At 60.1% G+C, this 273-nt stretch overlaps 1 protein-coding gene across 1 annotated transcript in view; it reads left to right on the top strand.

The window, feature by feature from the left end:
* The window catches only part of FBXO41 (F-box protein 41), a gene marked incomplete at its 3' end in the record, with an annotated part of 4,710 nt that overhangs the window by 3,723 nt on the left and 714 nt on the right, over nucleotides 1–273 (top strand).

Below are 273 nucleotides of genomic sequence, written 5' to 3'. Positions count from 1 at the left end.
CAGGGCTGGCTTCATTTCGGGGATGACATTTTCAGGCTGCCCTTAAGGTCCTTCCTTTCAGTCTGCCCCGAATGAGGCAGGGTACCACTGCCATCCTCCTCCATTAACCCGCCGCACCATCATCATCCTCCTCCCTCCGGTCCATCGCGCTCAGGGGCCTGACCCCAGTCTTGGGAGCAACGTACATCCCAGTGAAGATGCTGGGGACGTCATCCCTCCGAAACAAGGTGGCCACATCCAACCTGCGTGGCGGGAGACTCCCTTGGTCCCTGC

This window comes from Fulmarus glacialis, unplaced genomic scaffold (assembly GCF_000690835.1).
Source record: "Fulmarus glacialis isolate BGI_N327 unplaced genomic scaffold, ASM69083v1 scaffold26646, whole genome shotgun sequence".
Classification (NCBI taxonomy): domain Eukaryota; kingdom Metazoa; phylum Chordata; class Aves; order Procellariiformes; family Procellariidae; genus Fulmarus; species Fulmarus glacialis.
Note: the sequence above shows the minus strand (reverse complement) of the source record. Positions and strands in the feature narration are given on the sequence as shown.